This window comes from Elephas maximus, chromosome 19 (genome assembly GCF_024166365.1).
Source record: "Elephas maximus indicus isolate mEleMax1 chromosome 19, mEleMax1 primary haplotype, whole genome shotgun sequence".
Taxonomy (NCBI): domain Eukaryota; kingdom Metazoa; phylum Chordata; class Mammalia; order Proboscidea; family Elephantidae; genus Elephas; species Elephas maximus.
The window spans coordinates 78,241,704-78,267,449 of record NC_064837.1 but is presented as its reverse complement, the minus strand read 5'-3'; positions in this window follow the sequence as shown (position 1 = coordinate 78,267,449).

The window sequence follows — 25,746 nt, the reverse complement described above, 5'->3', positions numbered from 1 at the left end:
CTTTATTTCTTTATCTGGCCTAATCTCTCTGGCTAGGACCTCCAGCACAGTGTTGAATAAGAGTGGTGGTAAAGGGCATCCTTGTCTGGTTCCTGATCTCAAGGAGAATGCTTTCAGACTCCATTTAGGATGATGTTGGCTATGGGCTTTGTATAAACACCCTTTATTATGTTGAGGAATTTTCCTTCAATTCTTATTTTGCTGAGAGTTTTTATCATGAATAGGTCTTGAACTATGTCAAATGCCTTTTCTGCATCAATTGATAAAATCATGTGATTCTTGTGTTTTGCTTTATTTATATGATGATTACTTTAATTGTTTTTCTAATGTTGAACTATGCCTGAATATCTGGTACGAATCCCACTTGGTCATGGTGAATTATTTTTTTGTTAAGTTGTTGAAGTCTATTGGCTAGAATTTTGTTGAGGTTTTTTACATCTAAGTTCATGAGGGATATAGGTCTGTAATTTTCTTTTTTTGTGGTGTCTTTGAAAAAAAAAAAATTTTTTTTTTTTTTTTTTTTTTACCTGGTTTTGGTTTCAGGGATATGCTGGCTTCTTAGAATGAGTTCGAGAGTATTCTGTCCTATTCTATGCTCTGAAATACCTTTAGAAATAGTGGTATTAACTCTTCTCTGAAAATTCGGTAAAACTCTGCAATGAAACCATCCAGACCAGGGCTTTTGGGTGGGGGGGCAGTTTTTTTACTACCTTTCAATCTCTTCTTTTGTTATGGGTCCATTTAGTTGTTCTACCTCTGTTTGTGTTAGTTTCAGTAGGTAGTGTGTTCCTAGGAATTCATCCATATTTTCTAGGTTTTCAAATTTGTTAGAGTACAATTTTTCATAGTTATCTGATATGATCCTTTTAATTTCAGTTGGGTCTGTTGTAATATTGCCCATCTCATTTCTTATTTGGGTTATTTGCTTCCTCTCCTGTTTTTCCTTTGTCAGTTTGGGCAATGATATATCAATTTTGTTAATTTTTTCAAAGAACCAGGTTTTGGTCTTGTTAATTCTTTTGTTTTTCTGTTTTCTATTTCATTTAATTCTTCTGTAATTTTTATTATTTACTTTCTTATGGTGCCTGAGGATTTCTTTTGTCACTCTCTTTCAATTTGTTGAAGTTGTAGGGATAATTCTTTGATTTTGGCCCTTCCTTTTGTTTGTGTGCATTTATTGATATTAATTGACCTCTGAGCACTGCTTTCACTGTGTCCCAAAGGTTCTGATAGGAAGAGTTCTCATTCTCATTGGATTCTATGAATTTCTTTATTCCATCCTTAATGTCTTCTATTATCCAGTCTTTTTTGAGCAGGGTATTGTTCCGTTTCCAAGTTTTTAATTTCTTTTCCCTGATTTTTCTGTAATGGATTTGTACTTTTATGGCCTTAAATGGTCAGAGAAGATGCTTTGTAATATTTCAATGTTTTGAGTTCTGCTACGGCTTGCTTTATGACCTAATATGTGATCTATTCTAGACAATGTTCCCTGTGCACTAGAAAAGAAAGTATACTTGACTGCTATTGAGTGGAGTGTTTTGTATATGTCTACAAGGTCACGTTGGTTTATTGTGGTGTTTAGATCTCCGTTGTTTATTGAGCTTCTTTTTGGATGTCTTGTCCTTCACCAAAACTGGTGTGTTGAAGCCTCCTACTGTTGTTGTGGGGCTCTCTATCTCACTTTTCAATACTTTTAGAGTTTGTTTTATGTACCTTGCAGCCCTGGCATTGGATGCATAAATATTTAATATGGTTATATCCTCCTGGTTTATTATCTCTTTAATCAATATATTGTGTCCTTACTTATCCTTTGTGGTGGATTTAGCTTTGAAGTCTATTTTGTCAGAAATTAATATTGCCACTCATGCTCTTTTTGATTGTTGTTTGCTTGATATATTTTTTCCATGTTTTGAGTTTTAGTTTGTTCGTGTCTCTGAGTCTAGAGTGTGTCTCTTGAAGGCATCAAATAGATGGATCATGTTTTAAATCCATTCTGCTACTCTCTGTCTCTTTATTGGTGTATTTAGTCCATTTACTTTTATCATAATTATGGATAGCTATGACTTTTTTTTTTATGACTTTAGTGCTGTCATTTTGATGATTTTTTTGTGTGTATTGTTGACAGTTTCTTTTTCCCACTTAATTTTTTGTGTTGAGTAGTTTATCCTTATGTATTTTCTTTTACTCATATTCGTTGTTGTTGATTTTGTTTCTGCTGAGTCTCTATTTTTCTCTTGTATTTTATTTTGATGTGTAAGATAGTTTGTCTCCTTTGTGATTACCTCAATATATACCCCTATTTTTCTAAATTTAAACCTAACTTTTATTTCTTTGTATCGCCTTGTCTTCCTCTCCATATGAAAGATCTATGAGTACATTCTTTAGTCCCTCTTTTTGGTTTTAATGTTGTCTTCTTTTGCGTAGTAACATCACTGTTTCCCTGTTTTGAGTGTTTTTTGTATTGATTTTTTTTGTTGTTGTTATCCCTTTCTCAGTTGACATCTGATTGCTCTGTCCAGTGTTCTAGTCTTGGGTTGATACCTGATATTATTGATTTTCTAGCCAAAGAACTCCCTTTAGTATTTCTTGCAGTTTTGGTTTGGTTTTTATGAATTCTCTAAACTTCCATTTATCTGGAAATGTCCTAATTTCACCTTCATATTTGAGAGACAGGTTTGCTGGGTATATGATTCTTGGCTGGCAATTTTTTTCTTTCAGTGCTTTATATAAGTCACCCCATTGCTTCCTTGCCTGCATGGTTTCTGCTGAGTAGTTGGAGCTTATTCTTAGTGGCTCTCCTTTGCAGGTGAATTTTCGTTTATGCCAACTGCTCTTAAAATTCTCTATCTTTGGTTTTGGCAAGTTTGATTATAATATGTATTGGTGACTTTCTTTTAAAATCTACCTTACATGGAGTTCAATGAGCATCTTGCATAGATATCTTCTCATCTTTCACGATATCAGGGGAGTTTTCTGACAACAAATCTTCAACTATTCTCTCTGTATTTTCTGTTATCCCTCCCTGTTCTGGTACTCGAATCACTGGTAGGTTATTTCTCTTGATAGAATCCCTCATGATTCTTAAGGTTTCTTCATTTTTTTTAAAACTCTTTTATCTGATTTTTCTTCAAATGTATTGGTGCCAAGTGCTTTATCTTCAAGTTCACCAATTCTGTCTTCCACTTGCTCAAATCTGCTCCTCTGACTTTCTGTTGAGTTGTCTAATTCTGTAATTTTAGTGTTAATCTTCTGAATTTCATATTTCTGTCTCTGTATGGATCCTTGCAGCTTTTTAAATTTTTCATTATTTTCTTGAAGAACCTTTTTAATTTCTTCTACTACTTTGTCTGTGTGTTCCTTGGCTTGTTCTGCATATTGCCTGATTTCTTTCCTAATTTTGTTCCTGAGGTCTTGAAGAGTTCTGTATATTAATCTTTTGAACTCTGCATCTGGTAATTCCAGGAAGGCACCCTCATCAAGAAAATTCGTTGATTCTTTGTTTTGAGAGCTTCTTGAGGCAATCATGGTCTGTTTCTTTATGTGACTTGATTTTGACTGTTGTCTCCAAGACACCTATAAGTTATTGTATTAGCTTATTTAATCTTTGCTTACTGTATCCTAGCTTCTTGCTTTGTTTTGTTTTTTGATATGCCCAAAAGCGTTACTTGAGTGAGCTAGCTTGATTATTTTCACCTTTGGTGCTCTGACGTCTTGTCCCCAGATCGCTAGAGCTGTTATCACATGTATCAGTCTAGAGGTCCATTCACTTTTCTTGTATGAATTCAGCTCAGGTGTATGGGTAGCTGGTCATCAAGTGTGTGGTACAGGCTCTGTCCTACAGTCTTAGAGGGGCAGGGGTGATTGGTGTAGGTACTGGTATCTGTGTGCAGCAGGGGGCCACTCTCTGAACAAGGCGGGGGCTGAGAATCATCCCCCAAGTGCTTCTGAGGAAAGCGCATCCCTGTTCCCTAGAGCGTACAGTTGGGTGGGTTCTGCAGACTGACCATGGGCAGCCAGTGTTTTTAGACTTGAGGACTGAGAGGTACCTGTTATCCTTGGACCCCTGTCACAGGTGGCTGGGTGACCTGAGTGCAGCCACCAGTCCTTAGGCCCCTGATGTGGGTAGGTAAGGGCCCTGTTTAATAGGCAAAGTGATGTCAAACATCGAACACACTCCACTGCACAGCTGAAACAGTTGTAGTCTGCCAACAAGGGCCTATTCTCCTGAAATAGGCCCACACAGGTCAATGGAGGGAGGAAAGTGATTCAAAGTCCACAGACCATTTATGCCTGGACAGGAGCCCCTTCTGTCCTGAGCTCACCAGATTAGTAGAGCTGGCCAATTTTCTTTCCCCCTGTTGTGAATTTATTCCTTTTCCATGTCCAGGGTCATGGCTCAGGGAGCTCAGATGGGGTTATCTCACGCCCTGGGAAATCAATAACCACTGAAGCTAGCTTGGGGGCGGGGAGCATGGCAAAATATACGCAAGTACCTACTTTTTGCCGAGAGCAGCATTTTTCTCTGTGTCCGGAAGTGTGAGTAGGCTGTGCAGCTGGCTGCTTCTTCCTGAGAAAACTGCAGTGAGACAGTACCACTAGCCCACCACAGCCACTCCCGGGAATGGTGCCTGAGGGATCCCAGTGATTCAGGTCTGGCAACTCCTGTCCATTTCCCAACCATCTCTCCCCCTGCTCCTCAGTCCATTTTCTAACTTTGCCTTTGATGTCCAGGGCTCCTAGGTTGTCATAAATGTAATCATTTCACTTGTTTTTTCAAGTCTTTGTTGTAAGAGGGTTCGTAGGAAGCGTCTGGCTATTCTGCCATCTTGGTTCTACCCCCATAAGCTTAGTTTTTAAAACATAAATTTTGATCACATAGTTTGTAAAAAAGATTTTGAAAAGGTTCCCTGAGGCAGAAGAAAGCAGGCAGCCAGGTCTCTCCCCAAGCTTGTTTGACTCACTGATTTAACCTAGGTGGTAGAAAAGTAACATCATCAGGAGAAATGGAGGGAAACCTGTGAGAAGATGTAGTTAGAAGAGCATTTGGAATTACTTTGCAGACATTTGGGTATGCAGCAAAACCATAATTGTCTCAGAACACTTATTTTGCAACATTGTGCCAAATCCTAAATGCAAGCGAGAGTTGGCAGGCTTCTTGATAATCCAGGCTCACTGCTCTCAGTCATTTTCCAGACCCTGAGCTTTGTGACATTACATGCAAGAGTGTTGAAAGGAAGCAAAACTGCTCATATGCCATTCTTTTTTAGAAAATGCCAACAACCAACCATGCTTTGAATTCTACTATGGGAAGATTCTTTCTATTCAGTTTGGTTTTGTGTCATTTTATGGTTACATGTTTAGGGCCTGGTGCTGTAATTAAAAAGTCTTTTCTATTTCTGTCCCATGTTCGAAGAGAGGAATTAAGCTACACAAAATACTTCTCAGTAGTAATACGAATTTTTTTACATTTAAATGGGTACATGTATCTTATCATCAATAGATTGAAGCCTTTGAGGAATAGTGTGCATTGTGCTCATTGATAATGTTTTTATTGACATGAAATGAAGATAATTTCTTTAGTCAATATAATGGAAGATCTTCACATAGATGAAATTCATGATTTCATAAATAAGGGGTTAAAAATCTAAATAATGCAGCAAATTCAAACAAAATCTTTGAAAATTATGACTCAGTAATTTTAGAGTCAACTTGGAGTACACTTGCCACTTAAAAAAAAGTGTACTTTTGTCCCTCTCGATAAAGTGGCCTAACCATTTGACCTAACTGCAACATCAGGTGAAACCACCTGGTAAGGCTGATATGCACTCTCCCCAGTGCTATTTTCCAGATAAAAGAACCAAGGCCTCTTTGAGAATAGCTGATTCTATTTTGGGGCATGTGAAAGAATCGAGAGGCATTCTTATTAATAAGAGGAATATCTTTTTTTTGCCAGTAAGCAAGAATACTTTCAAAAATGTCAAGGGTAATATTGAAAGAACAAAGAAGTCAGCTTAAAGCAGCTACCACTAGCCAAGATCAGAACATTTGAGTATCAGTAAGAAAAAGTTACCATTAACTGTAGCAAGTCAATTAAGAGAGAAAAGTTTTTAAAAAAAAAGTCTATAAAAGCTAGTTTTAAACAATTGAAGGAAATATCATAAGACGTAAGTATTTAATGAACTTCAGTTAGATATTGATATACTTGAATATTTGATTGTTTTCTACCAACTATCTATCTGTTTATAAAGTGATTTCTCTTTCTCTGTAAGCAGAGATGTGAGGCAGAAAATTGTAAGCAAGCTGTAAAAATGGCATGGGGTTGAAGTATGAACTTCTCTCTCTTCACAAGGGGGAAGGGGAACCAAGATCAACAGCCCAAGGCTGATTCTTATGAGGCAGAGGTCAGACATGCCTCCTCTCTCTGCAATCTCTACCAATTCTGGCAGCAACTGCCCCTCCCATAGCACTCTCTACTTCTCTGCTAGGTTTGATAATTCATTGCGATGTCCACACAGAACTCACAGACAATACTCACGATTACAGGGTTTATTAGAGAAGTAACACATTACAATTCAGACTCAGGAATGCTCAGGATACAGTTCTTCCATCAGGACAGCTTCTTACCAGCCATGCTTGCAGGCATACCTCTCTCTGTCCCCTTGGCCTCTGCCCTGCTCAGGCAAATGTTACAAAGCTCTTTTAGCCCCCTCCAATAAGTATCCAGAAACACCCCACTCTACCAGCAAGCCTCCTGCCTAAAGACACTTGGCTTTCTTGCTCTACAGGCCAAGAAGCTCACTGCCCATCTCCTGCCCGTCTCTCCTGCTGGTCTCTTCTGTTGTTTTTTTGCTTCCGCTTCTCGCTGTCTTCAGTGTTACAGTTCTCTGTCTCCTGGGTCCAGGCGCTACTCAGCACAGGAATCCTAGTTCTAAAGGACGTGTTCTCTGTTCCTGGCTGTTCTTCCTTGGTGGTGGTGGGATCCTTTCTTCCCTGCCTCTGGGGTGGCTCATTTCAAGCCCAGCAGGATGGCAAAACTGACCAATCCCCTTGGTGGGCTATGATTACCCTATTTGCACAGTCCCACCCAATCACTTGAGTGGGAGTTACAAAGGCCACACAAAATTACTCCATAGCACTGCACAACCCAAATCATTCTGGGAAAAAATGAAACTATACAAAGAATAAAAAGAAACAATGACCACTGGTGGTCAACAGTAACAAGTAGAATGGCCCCAACACTGGGGGTAAACTGAATATCGGTCAAATGGCCACATAAGAAATTGTATAAATAAATAACTGCACAGATGATCTCTCCCTCCCATCTCCTGGGAGATAAAATTTTAGATTAAATCTACTGATCATAACAAAATACTAATGCAACAAGTATAAATTTGCAATATTGCCAACCAATCAGGTCAATATGAGATATTGATAAGGCAGTGGATTTTAAAACATGAGAGCACCTAATTTTGGAGAATGACTGTATTTAAAAGAAGACAAAATCTAAAGGAAAGGTATGGACTTGAAAGTTCCATTGAGGTAGTAATTGAAGCTAATCTATAAAGTGAGGGTCTAGCTTTGATATTGGTTGACTTGTGTCCCCCAAAATTAATGTTGAAGTCTTAACCTCTGGTACCTGTGAACATGACTTTGTTTGGAAATAGGGTCTTTGAAGATTTTGCCAGTTAACATGAGATCATATTGGAGTAGGGTGGGTCCTAATGCCATCTGACTGGTGTCCTCGTAAAAGTGGTGAAGAGACAGACATAGATGGAAGACAGCCATGCGAAGATGGAGGCAAATATTGGAATGCCAAGGATTACCAGCCATCACCAGAAGATAGAAGTGAGACATGAGAAAATTCTGCTTCAGAGCCCTCAGAAGGAATCAACGTGGCCAAACACTGATTTTGTACTTCTAAAGATTTCAGTTTGAAGACTAAGGTGTGCCTGACCCAAGCTGTGTTGTTTTCAATCACCTCATATGCATGCAAAAGCTAGAAAATGAATAAGGAAGACCTAAGAACAACTGACGTTTTTGAATTGTGGTGTAGGCAAAGGATATTGAATATACCATGGACTGCCAAAAGAACGAACAAATCTATCTTGGAAGAAGTATGACCAGATTGCTCCTTAGAGACAAGGATGGTGAAACTATGTCTCACATACTCTGGACATGTCATCAGGAGGGATCAGTCCCTGGAGAAGACATCATGCTTGGTAGAGGGTCAGTGAAAAAGATGAAGATCCTCAGTGAGATGAATTGACACAGTGGCTGCAACAGTGGGCTCAAGCATAACATGTGAGGATGACGCAGAACCAGACAGTGTTTTATTCTGTTATACATAGGGTTGCTATGAGTCGGAACTGACTTGGTAGCACCTAACAACGACAAGGTAACTAATGCTCCCTTTTGCATTGAGGCTGTGTTTTGAGTGGCACCTTACAGGGCCTGGCTCAGGAGATAAGAGTAAGAATTTGCACAGACATTTCTACTTTCTCCTGTCTTTTCTCTAGTCCTAATTTTTTACTACTGTTCTTTTCTTTTTCCCCTTACTTACCATTTCCGGATTTGTTTTGCCCACACATCTCTCTTATTAGAACATGAGGGATGTTATTATTGTACTAGCACAACTAACAATGATTACCATTTATTTATCAAGTACTTGCTCTGTCACAGGAATGGTGCTAGATGCTTTACATACATTATTCCATTTCATTCTCACAATTATCATAAGGCAAGCATAGTTATTTTCATTTTACAGATGGAACAACTGAGAGAGGAAATTTTGAATGGGTTTTACAGTGCCAAAAGACTATATAATGACCCAACTGACTCTCAGAACCAGTCTAACTTCAAAACACTTGTTTTTGCTGTTATACTATATGGCTTCCTCTGAGTGATCATGTGTAGGGTGGTAGTGGTAGTGTTGGAACTTGTCTAACTTAAGGGAGAATGTGAATCACCATCAGGATCAGCCCAAAGCTGATTTCTATGAGGTAAAGGTCAGATATACTCCACTCTCCAACCTTTTTACTAGTTCTGACACCAGCCATCCTCCCCATGGCACTCTCCACTTCTCTGCAGGGTTTGATAATTCATTGCAATGGCCACACAGAACTCACAGACCATACTCACAGTTAAAGGGTTTATTAGTGGAGAAACTGGGAATCAGGATTAACTCAGAAGTAATAGAAACAGGGTCAATGTCAGGAAGCACATAGGCAAGGCCTGGAAGGCTCTGCCAAAGTGAAGAGCACATCCCTCCCTTCTTTAGTACAGGAAGCTCTGTCTCCCTCTCAGCTGTGCACGCCCCTTCAGGACAGGCCTTCTCTCAGGCCCTGTCTTGCTCGGGCAGATGCTACAGCTCTATTAGCTCTGCCGACAAGTGCCTGGAGACACTTCATTCTACCAGCAAGCCTCCTGCCTGAAGGCCCTCTGCTCTCTCACTCCGTGGGTGAGCAAACCCCTTTAGCTCCACTGACAAGTGTCCAGAAGCACCCCACACCTCCAGCAAGCCTCCTGCCCAAATGTGCAATTCTCCCTTGATTCGTGGGTCAGCAAGCCCACTGCAGCCACCTCACTCTATGGGCTGGGAAGCCCACTGTATGAAATCTCAAACTGGTTTCCTGGTTCTGCTGTTTCAGGACTCTGCCGTGCTTGCTGCTTCTTCTCACTGTCTGACGTTGTCTCCGGTGGTACAGCTCTCTGTCTCCTGAGTCTAGAATGTTCTCAGCACAGGGACCGTGGGTCCAAAGGACACTGTCATAGATTGACTTGTGTCCCCCCAAAACATGCATCAACTTGGATAGGCCATGATTCCCAGTATTGTGTGATTGTCCACCCTTTTATCATCTGATGTCATTTTCCTATGTGTTGTAAATCTTACCTCTATGATGTTAATGAGGCAGGATTAGAGGGAGTTATGTTAATAAGGCAGGACTCCATCTACAAGATTAGGTTTTGTCTTAAGTCAATCTCTTTTAAGATATAAGAGAAGCAAGCAGAGAGACATAGGGACCTCATACAACCAAGAAAGTAGTGCCAGGAGCAGAGGGCATTCTTTAGACCTGGGCTCCCTGCACTGAGAAGCTCCTAGTCCAAGGAAAGATTGATGACAAGGACCCTCCTCCAGAGCCGACAGAGAAAGAAAGCCTTCCCCTGGAGCTGACACCCTGAATTTGGTCTTCTAGCCTCCTGAACTGTGAGAGAATACATTTCTGTTTGTTAAAGCCATTCACTTGTGATATTTCTGTTATAGCAGCATTAGATAACTAAGACAGATGCACACCACTCCCAGCTTATCTTCTTGATGGTAGTGAGGTCCCCCTCCAACCTCTGGGAATGGCTCCCTTTAGCCTAGTGGGATGGCCAAACCAACCAATCCCCTAAAAGGGTTCCATACACCTTATTTGCATAGTCCTACCCCTGTAAACTTTCCATGCACCTTGTTTGCTTTAGCAGGCTTCCTAATCTCCTTGGTGGGCCACACACACCTTATTTGCATAGTCCCTCCCAATCATTTTGTGAGAATTACATGACCATGGCTAGAAGGATGATATAATAGCATTTCGCTGCACTGCACCATGACTTAAAGAATGTGAACATGATAGCATAGTCTTTTCCAAACTTGAGGTCAAAGCCAGCTTATTTAGAAAAGGAAACAGTAATGTAATAGAACAGTAAAAATATCAGAGTGCATTACATACAGTATTTTATAAAAATTTTCTTTTTGAATGTGTGCGTGTTTATGTGTGGGGGGACAGAGATAGGATTGCAATATAAAATACATTTTCATTGTTGTCATAGTAAAAAAAAACAAAAAGACAAAAAAAAAAACAGCAATATCAGAAGTCATCAGAGAAGGATATGTATAACTGAGGCAAAAGCCAGTAAGTCACAGGGAAAAACATTTGAATTTCTATGTTTTCTATTTGTTTTTAGTATTAAAAAAAAAAAAACTAAAATGAGGATACTAACTCAGTACCTGTGTTTCATATCTGTGTTTCATAAAATATGCAAAGATAGGAGAAAATTGGGATTTTAAAAATTAGGGATAATGAATTTTATTACCTACCTTCAACTAAACTACCCACACGATATGGACAGGTAGCTAAAATGAATTCTTCAAAGAAAGCATGGATTAAAGATAAAATAATTGTCAGGCACATTAAGAAATAGCAGCCCTGATTCTCTTCCTATACCTAGTATTTGTTAGCCATAGTACTAGGTAAAAACAAATGGAAATTTGACAAGAAGTCCTGCAAAAAAATTCTAAATTATTGAGTCTACTGTTCAGAATGTAGATTTATATCCACTATCCTTAACAAAAGGAGCCCTGATGGTATAGCTGCTAACCAGCTATTGCACAGGATAAAAGACCTGGTGATCGGCTCCCTTAAAGATTACAGCCTAGGAAACACTATGGGGCAGTTCTGCTCTGCCTAGGCGGTCACTATGAATTGGAATTGACTTGACAGCACCCAACAGCAACATCTTTAACAATGGAGTCCCTGGGTGGTGCGAATGGTTAAGTGCTGGGCTACTAACCAAAGGTTGATGGTTCAAACCCATCAGAGGTGCCTAGGAAGAAAGGTCTGGAGATCTTCTTCCAAAAGATCACAGCCTTGAAAATCCTATGGAGCAGTTCTATTTCTCATACATGGGGTCGCCATGAGTTGAAACCAACTTAATGGCAACTAACAACATCCTTAACAATGGGGGTCATGGTGGTTCAGTGGTGGAATTCTTGCCTTCCATGCCAGAGACCTGGGTTTGATTTCCAGCCAGTGTACCTCAAGTGCAGCCAGCCACCACCTGTCTGTCAGTGGAGGCTTCTATGTTACTATGAAGTTGAACAGGTCTCAGCAGAGCTTCCAGACTAAGACAGAGTAGGAGGAAATCCTGGCCATCTACTTCTGAAAATCACCCAATGAAAACCGTGTGGATCACAGAGGCCCCATCACGATGTGCATGGGGTTGCCATGAGTTGACACAACAGCAGCTAACGACAAAAACCCTTAACAATAAAAATTTTCTTAACTGTATGTTGTACCTTCAGATAGTAGCAAAATAGTACGAAGCTATGACCTCAAAACAAGCAAGACATTTAAACACTGAACATATAAGTTATGAAAACAAATGTCTGCATACTTTTACCAAGTTTCAAATTATGTAATATACAATCTGCATTTTATAAAATGTCATCAAACTTCATGATAAAAGTGCAAAAGTTTCTTTTCAGATTTTTATTAATAGCAGAGGATATGAAGCCCAAAACCACCATAGAAACATTCGTTCTTCCTACTGTCTCAATTAAAACAGCTGAAGTAAAACATGGAGAACAACATGGAGACAGGCTATACTGCATTTCTTCTTTAGCAAATACATGTAGTATTGGCATACACGTAGAAATATTGCTGAGGCTTAAAGAAGCACGTATTACAATAAATTATGTAGTTTTGGACGAATACTAACTATAGTTACAATTAGATGAAAGTAAAATGTCTCCAATATATTAGCTTGTGTTACTGTGTTATTCAGCAGACTATTAATCAGCATTTTTTGTGTGTGAGCTGCTAAAAGAAAGAGGTACCAGAGAAGATACGAGAAGTACATGATCCCTTTAATAGAAGTTATATTTTTGTTGAAAGAATGTATAAGTATAATCATTAATGAAGAAGTTGTTTTGACCAGAATAATTTTTTATACTTTTTTTAAAATTGTGTTTTAAGTGAAAGTTTACAGTTCAAGTCAGTTTCTCATACAAAAACCTATACACACATTGTTCTGTGACCCTAGTTGCTCTCTCTACAATGTGACAGCACACTCCTCCTCTCCACCCTATATTTTTTGTGTCCATTCAACCAGCTCCTGCCCTGCCGCCTTCACATCTCCCCTCCAGACAGAAGCTGCCCACATAGTCTCTTGTGTCTACTTGAGCTAAGAAGCACACTCTTCACCAGTATCATTTTATGTCTTATAAAAAAAATAGCCCAGTCTAATCTTTGAAGAGTTAGCTTCAGGAGTGGTTTTAGTTTGGGGCTAACAGAGAGTTCAACGGCCATGACCTCTGGGGTCCCTCCAGTCTCAGTTAGACCATTAAGTTTGGTCTTCTTATGAGAATTTGAGGTCTGCATCCCAATTTTCTCCTGCTCCAACATGGATTCTCTGCTGCATTCCCTGTCAGGGCAGTCATTGGTGGTAGCCGGGCACCATCTAGTTCTTCCAGTATCAGGCGGATGGAGTCTCTAGTTTATTGGCCCTTTCTTTCTCTTGGGCTCATATTTTCCTTGTGTCGTTTATGTTCTTCACTCTTCTTTGCTCCAGGTGGGTTCAGACCAATTGATGCATCTTAGATGATCACTTGCTAGTTTTTAAGACCCAAGGCGCCAGTCACCAAAGTGGGATGCAGAACATTTTCTCAATATACTTTCTTATGCCAATTGACCTAGATGTCCCCTGAAACCGTGGTCCCTAGACACCTGCCCCTGCTACTCTGTCCCTTGAGGTGTTTGATTGTATTCAGGAAACTTCTGAGGTTTTGGATTAGCTGACTTTCCCTGTATTGTGTGTTGTCCTTCCCTTCACCTAAAATAATTCTTGCCTACTGTCTAATTAGTGACTACCCCTCTTCTTCCCTCCCTCCTCACCCTTGTAACCATCAAAGAATGTTTTCTTCTGGGTTTCAACCTTTTCTTGAGTTCTTATAATAGCAGTCTCATACAATATTTGTCCTTTTGCAACTGACTAATTTCACTCAGCATAATGTCTTCCAGATTCCTCCATGTTAGGAGATGCTTCACAGATTCATAGCTGTTCTTTATCATTGCATAGTATTCCATTGTGTGAATATACCTTAATTTATTTATCCTTTCATTTGTTGGTGGGCACCTAGGTTATTTCCATCTTCTTGCTATCGTAAACTGTGCCGCAATGAATGTTGGTGTGCATATGTCTATCTGTTCATGTGAAGGCTCTTATTTCTCTAGGATATATTCCAAGGAATAAGATTGCTGGATCATATGGTAGTTCTATTTCCAGCTTTTCAAGGAAGTGCCAAATTGGTCATACCATTTTACATTCCCACCAGCACTGTGTAAGTGTTTCAGTCTCTCCACAACCTCTCCAACATTTATTATTTTGTGTTTTTTGGATTAACGTCAGCTTTGTTGGAGTGAGATGGTATCTCACTGTAGTTTTGATTTGCATTTCTCTATGTTTTATTTTTAATGGCTAATGATCATAAGCATTTCCTCATGTATCTGTTAGCCATCTGAATGTCTTCATTAGTGAGGTGTCTGTTCATATCCTTTGGCCATTTTTTAATTGGGTTATTTGTGTTTTTGTTGTTGAGATTTTGAAGTATCTTGTAAATTTTAGAGATTAGAAGCTAATCGGATTTGTCTTATCCAAAAATTTTTAACAGTCTGTGGTTTGCCTTTTTACTCTTTTTGTAAAGTCTTTGGATGAGCATGGGTGTTTGATTTTTAGGAGCTCCCAGTTATCTAGTTTCTCTTCTTGTGTTTTGTGCTTTGTTAGTAATGTTTTATATACTCTTTATGCCATGTATAAGGGATTCTGGCATTGTTCCTATTTTTTCTTCCATGGTCTTTATTGTTTAAGATTTTGTATTTAGGTCTTTGATCCATTTTGAGTTAGTTTTTGTGCATGGTGTGAGGTATGGATCCTGTTTCATTTTTTTGCAGGTGGATATCCAGTTATACCAGTACCATTTGTTGGTGAGACTGTCTTTTCCCCATTTAACGGACTTTGGGCCTTTGTCAAATATCAGCTGGTCATAGGTGGGTGAATTTATGTTTGGATTCTCAATTCTGTTCCTTTGGTCTATGTATCTGTTGTACAAGTGTCATGCTGTTTTGACTACTGTGGCAGTATAATGGGTTCTAAAATCAGGTAGTGTGAGGCCTTCCACTTTGGTCTTTTTCAGTAATGCTTTACTTGTCCAGGGCCTCTTCCTTTTCCATACGAAGTTGGTGATTTGTTTCTCCATCTTATTAAGAAATGCCATTGGAATTTGGATCGGGATTGCAGTGTATCTGTAGATCGCTTTGGGTAGAAAAGACATCTTCACAATGTTGAGTGTTCCTACCCATGAGCAAGGTATGTTTTTCCAGTTATGTAGGTGTCTTTTGGCTCCTTGCAGTAGTGTCTTGTAGTTTTCTTTGTATAGATCTTTAAATCTCTGGTTAGATTTATTCCTAAGTATTTTGTCTTCTTGGGGCTATTGTAAATGGTATTGATTTGGTGATTTCTTTGTTGGTATAGGGGAATCCAACTGATTTTTGTATGTTTATCTTGTATCCTGATGCTTTGCTGAACTCTTCTATTAGTTCCAGTAGTTTTCTTGTGGGTTCTTTAGGGTTTTCTGTGTATAAGATCATGTCATCTGCAAACAGAGATACTTTTAATTCTTCCTTCCCAATTTGGATGCCCTGTATTTCTTTATCTAGCCTAATTGCTCTGGCTGGGACCTCCAGCACAATGTTGAATAAGAGTGGTGATAAGGGGCATCCTTGTCTGGTTCCAGTTCTCAAGGGGAATGATTTCAGACTCTCTCCATTTAGGATGATGCTGGCTGTTGGCTTTGTATAAATGCCCTTTATTATTTTGAGGAATTTCCCTTCTATTCCTATTTTGCTGAGAGTTTTTATCATTAATGGGTGTTGGAGTTTGTCAAATGCCTTTTCTGCATCAGTTGATAAGATCATGTGGTTCTTGTTTTATTTATGTGGCGGATTACATTGATTGTTTTTCTAATGTTGAACTATCCCTGCATACTTGGTATGAATCCCACCCAGAATAATAATTTTTTAAAACGGGAATCAGAGTAAGCTACGACCACTCACAACATTCATTCACTGAATTATTCATAGACAAGCTATTATAGCAAAGAAGCTGAAACCAGGAATATACAAAGTTCTACAAGACAATATCTATATCTGTATAGTTAGATTTTTAAATATAACCTTTCAAACATGGTAGAATGTTTACCGTGCTTTGTAATGAAATGGGAAGAGGCCATTAAATATTTTTATTTTAGTGTACAATTAACTTATTTCTTGGCAAAGTACTTCAAAGGGTCACTGAACATAAGATGTTACTTTTTTTTCTTTTACCAAAAAAAAAAAAAATAGGGTGTCCCAAATTTGCAGCATTTTCTCCTATAAGTTCCTGGTCAGCATTATAGTGCCAAGCACATATTTTTGAAAAATTAAATGCATTTAATATATCTCTCTTTAAGCAGACATTTAAAAAAATAGTTGTAAATGTTTCCTGATTTTCAAATAAACCCATGCCATAGAAAGAGAATTCAGAAAGTGGATTTCTGGAAGTGTTTCCTTCAGTATGATATTAGTTGCTGAAAACAATATAAATGTGCTGCCTATAAAAATATTTGTGACTACAGACTTAAAAAATTTGGAAACAGTTTTTGAACCTCTGTATAACTCCAAATAAAGTTTCAGTGGATATGAATACTATTTCTTAAAAATATAAAAACTCCCATTAGTTTCCAAGAACAACTGATTGACATAATCACTAGATGAACTTCAACCAAAACACCTTAATAATGCATGAATGGCATGGAAAAATCAGCATCAAAACCCAGTTAGAAGAAAAAATGGTACACTTCCTGCCTTTGGTTTTATAGGTAATTTTATCAAGTATCTTCCTTAGCTTTGATAGCTGCTATACCCAAGTATCAAAATAAATTAAAATTTATTTCTTACTGATGTAACAAAAAAGGTTGAAAGTGTTGAGCTAAGTATATTATTTGCCAATCGCAGTTTCCATTAGACCGAAACTGTTAGTGTCCTAATTAATGTTGAGGCTTATTTCTCACACATTGTCCAACACAGATGTTGTGAGTCATCAAAAGACTTTACTCCATGCTGTGACTTAAGGACCCCCAGACATCTTCCATCACATGGTTCCATGTCCCTGAGGGTTTTGCTGTCATCTGTATCTGGCCAGTGAAAAGAGAGTGTTGGAAACATTTTGCTTCTTAAAAACTTTGGCCTGCAAGTGGCACACATACTTCCATTGGATGAGAAGTTGTTGTGAAACAGAATTGTCACATTCTTTTAAAATACCACCTTACAATTTACTCATTAATTACGGTGCATTTACAATGGAGAGATCCGATGGACTCCATCTCAATTAAATGACCAAACCTGGCCTTACCAATAATAGGACAAACTGCTTATTATGCACTAAGAAGCCCACATCACCTCCATACTGTTTTTGCCAATACTTCTAACTTGAATCTAATCATGAGGTAAAAATCAGACAAGTCCAGACTGTGGGGCATTCTATAAAACAGCTGACCTGGACCCTAAAAATGCCAATATCATGAAAGATGGAAATGATGGAAGAGACCATTTTAGATGAAAAGAGACAAAAGCAACATGGCAACCAAATGCATGATTGCCATGATCCTTGATTGGTCACTGAATTTAAAAAAAAAAAAAAATTATGAAGGATATTTTGCATATCCTTTTAGATAAAATTATTGTATCAATGTCAAATGTCTTGAATGTGAAAATGGTATTGTATTTATGCACAAAAATGTTAGGAGATATGAACTAAAATATTTAGAGGTAAAGTGTCATATCTACAAATTACTTTTGAACTGTTACCAGAAATCTATGTAATATATAAAAAATTTTTTTTTTTTTTTTTTATGTATGTATGTATGTGGAGTTCCTGGGTGGAACAGTTACTGTGCTCAGCTGTTAACCTAAAGATTAGAGGGTTGAGTCCACCCAGAGGCACCTTGGAAGAAAGACCTGGTGACCTAATTCCAAAAAATTAGCTACTAAAAACTCTATGGAGCACAGTTCTACTCTGGCATACATGTGGTTGCCATGAGTTTGAGACACATGGGGTCAACATAAGTTGGAATTGACTTGACGGCAACTGGTTTATGTACGTGTTTATCTACCTACTGATCTTTCTTTATAGAGAAAAGGATAAAGCAAATGTGGTAAAATGTTCCAATTGATGAATCTACATTAAAAGGTATTCAGGTGTTCACTGTGGTACTCTTTCAATTTTCTGTAGATTTGAAATTTTTCAAAATAAAATGTTGGATAAAAACCAATATTGTTTTAGAGCAATATGGCTATTAACATACATTATCATTTGTTTGATACATTTACATAGTGATTAATTTCATTACTATCATAGGCCTTCCTAAAACGCAAAGTCATACTTGCACTTACAGCCAAACCTTCTGTTTACATGTACATATATTAACTAAAAGGCCTTAGAAGAGGAAGCTGTCAAGTGAGGCGGGGGGGGGGGAGGAGAATTTTAGTTAAACCTGTCTCTTTCAGTTAGAAATACAAAACACATGAAAGTGAAAATATATATAATTAATATAAAATGTCATTTCTCTGGTGTTTCAAATCTTGAAATGCAACAGATTGACTCTGATTTCTAAATGACTTTGCATTTTCTGACTCTTGACAGGGACTTCCGACTGGTTCCTTCTGGTTCAAATCCCTCCTGAAAATTTGCATTTCCAACAAGTTCCCAGGGATGCTAATGCTGCTAACTAGGGAGCAATTCCGAGAACCACTAGTAGAGCAGTGTTCTCAAAATTTATTATACATAAGAATCACCTGGGGATCTTGCTAAAATGTAGATTCTGATTCAGTATATCTAAAGTGGAAAGGCAAATTCTCAGCAGGGCTTCGAACCGGAACACACTGGTTTAAAGTCCTACTATTTTTTTATTGGTTATTGACTGAGGAAGCTGCCCAAAGCAGGTAGATTATGCCACACTACCTAACAAAATTTCCCCACAGATAATTTGGTGTTGATAGACTAAAAAATGTTTTTTGTAATCATCAAAAATAATAATAAATGAGTAACCCAAGACTGGTTTTACTTCATTAAAATGCAGCTTTTTCTCAAAGACACGCACATGAAGGAAGAGCGTGGCAGACACAATAAGGGTCAGAACATGTGACGGACAGGGACTTGAGGCCACCACCAGAGTAGGCACCTCTGAGGACATAACTCCCAGGCTGCAAGAAGCTCCAGGTCTCTTCCCAGTTTTCTCTGACGTCACACACCTCAAAACAGGCTAAGGGGTCAACTTTGCAGAAGGCTCTCTCGCACTTTGACTTCAAACTACCTTTGTAGTATCCCTGTTTTGGAGGTTGTGTTGCTGTTAGCTGCCACTGAGTCAACCCCAACTCAAGACAACCTTATGTTCAACAAAAGGAAAAATTGCCTGGTCCTGCACCATCTTCACATTCTTCAGCATGTTTGTTGTCTGTAGTTGCAGCTATTGTGCCAGTTCATTCACCAAGGGTCTCCCTTGCCCTCATTGGCCCTCTACTTCACCAAACATGATGTTCTTCTCTAGCGACTGATCCCTCCTGATGACATGTTCAAAGCAAGCAATTCAGACAATGTTCTACTGTGATCTTTAAGGTTTCCATAGGCTAGTTTTCAGAAGTAGATCACCAGGTCTTTTCTTCCTAGCCTGTCTTAGTCTGGAAGTTCCATTGAAAGCTGTCCACCACAGGTGACCCGTATTTGAAACATTGGTGGCATAGCTTTCAGCATCACAGCAATACTCAAGCCACTACAGAACAACAAACTGATGGGGGGGGTAGTTTTGGAGGTTGGGGGTTTCAATTATATTTCTCTATTTACTGTTTTAGACAAACACTATTTTTTATTGAACACACTTTAAAAATCTCTTTTAGATTTCATCTCACTCCAACAAGGCTGGCATTAATACAAAAAACACAAAATAATAAATGTTGGAGAGGCTGTGGAGAGATTGGAACACTTACACACTGCTGATGGGAATGTAAAATGGTACAACCACTTTGGAAATCAATCTGGCATTTCCTTAAAAAGTTAGAAATAGAACTACCATACGATCCAACAATCCCACTCCTTGGACTATATCCTGGAGAAATAAGAGCCTTTACATGAACAGATATATGCACACCCATGTTTATTGCAGCACTATTTACAATAGCAAAAAGCTGGAAGCAACCAAGGTGTCCATTGACGGATGAATGGGTAAATAAATTATGGTATATTCACACAATGGAATACTACACATCGATAAAGAACAGTGAGGAATCTGAAACATTTCATAACATGGAGGAACCTGGAAGGCATTATGCTGAGCGAAATTAGTCAGTTGCAAAAGGACAAATATTGTATAAGACCACTATTATAAGAACTTGAGAAATAGTTTGAACTGAGAAGAAAACATTCTTTTGTGGTTACGAGATGGGGGAGGGAGGGAGGGTGGGAGAGGGGTATTCACTAATGAGATAGTAAAAAAGAACTACTTTAGGTGAAGAGAAAGACAGCACACAATACAGGGGAGGTCGGTATTCACTAATGAGATAGTAGAAAAGAACTACTTTAGGTGAAGAGAAAGACAGCACACAATACAGGGGAGGTCAGCACAATTGGACTAAACCAAAAGCAAAGAAGTTTCCTGAATAAACTGAATGCTTCGAAGGCCAGTGTAGCAGAGGCAGGGGTCTGGGGACCATGGTTTCAGGGGACATCTAAGTCAATTGGCATAATAAAATCTATTAAGAAAATATTCTGCATCCTACTTTGGAGAGTGGCATCTGGGGTCTTAAACTCTAGCAAGCAGCCATCTAAAATGCATCAATTGGTCTCAACCCACCTGGAGCAAAGGAGAATGAAGAACACCAAGGACACAAGGTGATTATGAGCCCAACAGACAGAAAGGGCCACATGAACCAGAAACTACATCATCCTGAGACCAGAAGAACTAGATGGTGCCCAGCTACAACCGATGACTGCCCTGACAGGGAACACAACAGAGAACCCCTGAGGGAGCAGGACAGCAGTGGGATACAGACCCCAAATTCTCATAAGACCAGACTGAATGGTCTGACTGAGACTAGAAGGACCTCAGAGGTCATGGCCCCCAGACCTTCTGTTGGCCCAGGACAGGAACCATTCCCGAAGCCAACTCTTCAGACATGGATTGGGCTGGACAATGGGTTGGAGAGGGATGCTGGTGAGGAGTGAGCTTCTCAGGTGGACACTTGACACTATGTTGGCATCTCCTCCCTGGAGGGGAGATGAGAGGGTAGAGGGGGTTAGAAGCTGGCGAAATGGACACGAAAAGAGAGAGTGGAGGGATAGAGTGGGCTGTCTCATTAGAGGGAGAGTAATTGGGAGTGTGTAGCAAGGTGTATATGGGTTTTTGTGTGAGAGACTGACTTGATTTGTAAACTTTCACTTAAAGCACAATAAAAATTATTTTTTAGAAATCTCTTTTAACCACAAATTCCTGCTACATATGATTATTTTTGTTTTCAAATTCAATTACTCTTACCCCCAAAAAAGAGTAGAAGGATGAGGAGGAACCTTTGACGACATAGTTTGCAACACTTCATACAAGACCTGTGTACACATATGTTTGTGCACTGGAGGCACAAACAAGGTGTCTTTGTGGCCTGTGGACACTCAGTTTTTGTATGTCCACCTGGGAGGCTGTTAATCAATAACACAACACAGAGCTGGCTGGACAACGTGCTTCAGAGCAGGGATGTAGGTGAAATCACACAGGGACGAGGGGTCTTTATGGCATTTAATTCTACAATCCTTGTTAAAATATACTGACATCTGTGTGAAGAAGCATGTGCTATCTAACAACATGTTGTCATTTAGAAAACATGTTAAATGATCTTTACTGTCCTCTGTGAAAAAATGTTAATACATCAGGAATGGCAGGTTGGAGCCACTTCCCCAGACCACAATAATTGGAGGTGACAGTAATTATCTCCCTGGCTACTTTGACTTGTTGTTGTTGCTGTCCCATCAATTCTGACTCATGGTGAGCCCAAGAGTGCAAAGTCGCACTGCTCCACAGGGTTACCAAGGCTGTGACCTTTCAGAAGTACATTACCAGGCCTGTCTCCCGAGGCATCTCTGGGTAGATTCCAACTGCCAACTTTTCTCCTAGCAGCCGAGTGCTTAACCATTTGGGCCACGCAGGAACTTCCCACTTCCAAATGTCTCTAATGTGGAAGAAACAGCTGAAATTCTTTTTGTTTTTTTTTTAAATTGTAGTTTAGATGAAGGTTTACACAACAACTTAGTTTCTCATCAGTTAGTGCACATTGTTCTACGACTTTGGCTAACAACCCCACGACATGTCAACACTCTCCCTTCTCAGCCCTGGGTTCCCTATTACCAGCTGTCCTGTTCCCTCCTGCCTTCCAGGCCCTGTCCCAGAGCCGATGTTCCCCTTTGGTCTTGTTTTGTTCCAAGGGACTGTTCAATCTTTGGCTGAAGGGTGAACCTCAGGAGTCACCTCATTACTGAGCTGAAAGGATGTCTAGGGGCCATGCTCTCAGGGTTTCTCCAGTCTCTGTCAGGCCAGCAAGTCTGGTCTTTCTTTTGGAGTTAGAATTTTGTTCTATATTTCCCTCCACCTCTGACCAGGATCCTCTATTGTGATCCCTGTCAGAGCAGTCAGTGGTGGTAACTGGGCACCATGTTGTTGTACTGGACTCAGTCTCGTGGAGGTTGTGGTAGATGTGGTCCATTAGTCCTTTGGACTAATCTTCCCTTATGTCTTTAGTTTTCTTCATTCTTCCTTACTCCTGAAGGGGTGAGACCAGTGGAGTATCCTAGATGGCTGCTCACAGGCTTTTAAGACCCCAGACACTACTCAAGAAAGTACAATGTAGAACATTTTCTTTATAAAGTATGTTATGCCAATTGAGCTAGATATTCCCTGAGACCAATATCCCTCAAGCCCTCAGCCCAGTAATTCAGTCCCTCAGGGAGTTTGGATGTGTCTATGGAGCTATCATGACCTTGCCTAGCACAGGTTGTGCTGGCTTCACCAGTATTGTGTACTGTCTTATCCTTCTTCAAAGTTTCCACTTATCTATTGTCCATTAAGTGTTTTTCATCCCCACCCCTCCCCTCCCTTGTAATCATCAAAGATTGTTTCTTTTTGTATGTAAAACTTTTCAAGAGTTTTTATAACAGTGGTCTCATGCAATATTTGTTCTTTCGTGATTGACTTATTTCACTCAGCATAATGCCCTCCAGATTCATCAATGTTATGAGATGCTTCACAGATTCATTGTTGTTCTTTAGCATTGCGTAATACTCCATTGCATGTGTGTACCACAGTTTGTTTTTCCATTCCTCTGTTGATGGATATCTAGGTTGTTTCCATCTTTGTGCTATCATGAACAATGCTGCAATGGATATGGGTGTGCATATGTCTATTCCTGGGACAACTCCTATTTCTCTAGGATATATCCCTAGGAGTGGGATTGTTGGATCATATGGTATTCCTATTTCTAGCTTTCTAAGGAAACACCATATCATCTTCCAAAATAGTTGTATCATTTTTCATTCCCAGCAGCAGTAAGAGCTCCAATCTCCCCACAGCCTCTCCAACATTTGTTATTTCCTGTTTTATTGATTTGTGCCAGTAATGCCGTGGTGAGATTGTATCTCATTGCCATTTTGACTTGCATTTTTCTAATGGTTAGAGATCGTGAACATTTCCTCATGTGTCTGTTGGCTGCTTGAATGTCTGCTTTGGCGAAGTGTCTGTTCATTTCCTTTGCCCATTTTTTAATTGGATTATTTGTCTTTTTGTTGTAGAGGTGTTGGATTTTCTTGCAGATTTTAGGGATTAGAACTTTGTCTGATCTGTAATAGCCAAAAATTTTTTCCCAGTCTCCAGGTTCTCTTTTTACTCTTTTGGTGAAGTCTTTTGATGAGCATAAGTGTTTAATTTTTAGAAGATCCCAGTTATCTACCTTATCCTCTAGAACTTGTATATTGTTGGTTGTAGTTTATATCCTGTTAATGCTGTGTATTAGGGCCTCTAGCATTGATCCTATTTTTTCTTCTATGAACTTCATGGTTTTTGGCTTTATATTTTAGGTCTTTTATCCATATGGAGTTAGTTTTTGTATATGGTGTGACTTATGGGTCCTGTTTCATTTTTTTACAGATGGACATCCAGTTTTGCCAGCACCATTTGTTAAAAAGACTGTCTTTTCCTCATTTAATGGGCTTTGGGCCCTTGTTGAAGATCAGGTGACCGTAGGTGGATGGATTTACACCTAGGTTCTCAATTCTGTTCCATTGGTCAATGTATCTGTCATTGTACCAGTACCAGGCTGTTTTGACTATTGTAGCTGTATAGTAGGTTCTGAGGTCAGGTAGTGTGAGTCCTCCTACTTTATTCTTCTTCAGTGGTGCTTTACTTATCTGGAGCTTCTTCCCTTTCCATATAAAGTTAGTGATAAGTTTTTCCATCTCTTTAAAGAATATTGTTGGTATTTGGATCAGGGCTGCATTGTATTTGTAAATCACTTTGGACAGAACTGTCATTTTCACAATTTTGAGTCTACCTATCCATGAACATGGTATGTTTTTCCATTTATGTAGCTCTATTTGGTTTCTTGCAGTAGTGTTTTGTAGTTTTCTTTGTATAGGTCTTTTACATCCCTGGTTAAATATATTCCCAAGTATTTTATTTTTTTTTTAGGGGCTATCATAAATGGTATTGTTTTCCTAATTTCCTTTTCATCATTCTCTTCATTGGTGTGTAGGAATCCAACTGATTTTTGTATGTTGATCTTATATCCTGCTAATCTGCTGAATCTATTAATTCCAGTAGTTTTCTTGTGGAGTCTCCTGGGTTTTCTATCATCTGCAAATTGGGACAATTTAACTTCTTCATTACCAATTTGGATGCCCTTTATTTCTGTTTCTTGCTTTATTTCTCTAGCTAAGACTTCCAAAAAAAAAAAAAAAACTTCCAACACAATGTTAAATAGGAGTGCTGACAAAGGCCATCCTTGTCTCATTCCTGTTCTCAAGGGGAATGTTTTCAGCCTCTCTCCATTAAGAATGATGTTGGCCATTGGTTTTGCATAAATATCCTTTATTATGTTGGAAATTTTCCTACTATACTATTGAGAGTTTTTATCAGGAATGGGTGTTGGACTTTGTTGAATGCTTTTTCTGCATTGATTGAGATGATCACAATTCTTTTCTTTCTTTTTATTTATGTGGTGGATTATGTTGATTGATTTTCTAATGTTAAACCATCCTTGCATACCTGTATGAATTCTACTTGGTCATGGCCTATTATTTTTTTGATATGATTCTGAATTCTGTTGGTTAGAATTTTTGCATCTATATTCATGAGAGATATTGGTCTGTAATTTTCTTTTTTTGTGGTGTCTTTGCCTGGTTTTGGTATCAGAATTATGCTGGCTTCATAGAATGACTTCAGAAGGATCACTTCCTTTTCTATGTTCTGAAATAATTTGAGTAGTACTGGTGTAAGCTCTTCTCTGAATGTTTGGTAGAATTCTCCAGTAAAGTCATGTGGGCCAGGGTTTTTTTTTTGTTCAGAGTTTTTTAAATTACCTTTTCAATCTCTGTTCAGATTTTCAACATCATTTTGTGTTAGTTTGGGTAGGTAGTGTGTTTCTAGAAATCTGTCCATTTCCTCTAGGTTTTCAACAGCTGAAATTCTTCATGGTGATTTTTTTCTCTCTTTATTCCTAAAGTCCTAGATCAGGTAAGTAAACTGTAAGTAGCCAAACTGAGGGTATTTTTTATAAATTGAAAGGAGGATTTAAATGGAAACGTGATTAGAATATTAGTATGATTTGGGATCTTGGGAAGCAACTAAAAAATGACAGTGGATAA